Source organism: Elephas maximus, chromosome 12 (assembly GCF_024166365.1).
Source record: "Elephas maximus indicus isolate mEleMax1 chromosome 12, mEleMax1 primary haplotype, whole genome shotgun sequence".
Taxonomy (NCBI): Eukaryota; Metazoa; Chordata; class Mammalia; order Proboscidea; family Elephantidae; genus Elephas; species Elephas maximus.
The window spans coordinates 14,627,819-14,628,692 of NC_064830.1; the positions used below are offsets into that span (position 1 = coordinate 14,627,819).

At 41.2% G+C, this 874-nt stretch overlaps 1 pseudogene; it reads right to left on the minus strand.

The window, feature by feature from the left end:
* Nucleotides 1-610: 610 nt before the first annotated feature.
* LOC126087411 (28S ribosomal protein S21, mitochondrial-like) lies at nt 611-874 on the minus strand (annotated as a pseudogene).

The window sequence follows — 874 nt, forward strand, 5'->3', positions numbered from 1 at the left end:
AGTCGCGCCCCCAGTGCTGCATCCATTTGCTGAAACATTGCAGTTAGTATTCCTTCAATTCATGGAAACTTGTTTTTCGCCAATGCCTTCAGTGCAGCTTGGACTTCTTTCTTCAGTACCGTTGGTTCTTGATCATATTCTACCTCTAGAAATAATTGAGTGTCAACCAATTCTTTCTGGTGTAGTGACTCTTTGTATTCCTTCCATCTTCTTCTTCTTTTTTTTTTTGGATGGCAATTTCAGGAGCAGAATTTATTACAAATACACAATGCTTTCTCTCCTCTTTACTTAACAGTTGGGGGAGGGTAGGGAGGGAGTAGTTCAGTAAAGAGTAACAGATCTTTTCCAATAATAAGATCTTACTTTGGAATTCATAAAACTTGGGTTAGAAATAGTAGATATACTCTACTATGTGTTAGAACATTTCCTCGCTCCCCCTAGACTAATTCTTGACTCAGTGTCTTTTTCCCTTAATAAACAAGAAAGTCTGTAGCTGAGTGGTGGGATTACTTTTGTATTATGCAGGCCTACTTGCATAGATGTGATTGAGTTTCTTGTAGAAAACAGTAAGAGAAAATGGGTTCAAGAAAGAAAGGCGACACAAACTGACTCAGCAGCCCTGCCACTAGTCCGCCTGATTTTTTCCCATCGAGAAGTTGATCTGGCAAGTCATTTCCATTTTGTAGATTCCCTGGCAGGCTTCATAGCTTTCCCGCCATCTGCTGCGGCGTGGCTTCTCACAGTACTGCTTTTACTTAATGGCCTCGATGAGCCCATCCGTGGTGAGAATTCTGTTTAGGGTCCTGTATGCACCTTCCATGTTCCCTTCCTGTACCATCACAGTCCTGGCAATAAATTTCAGATGTTTTTTCAT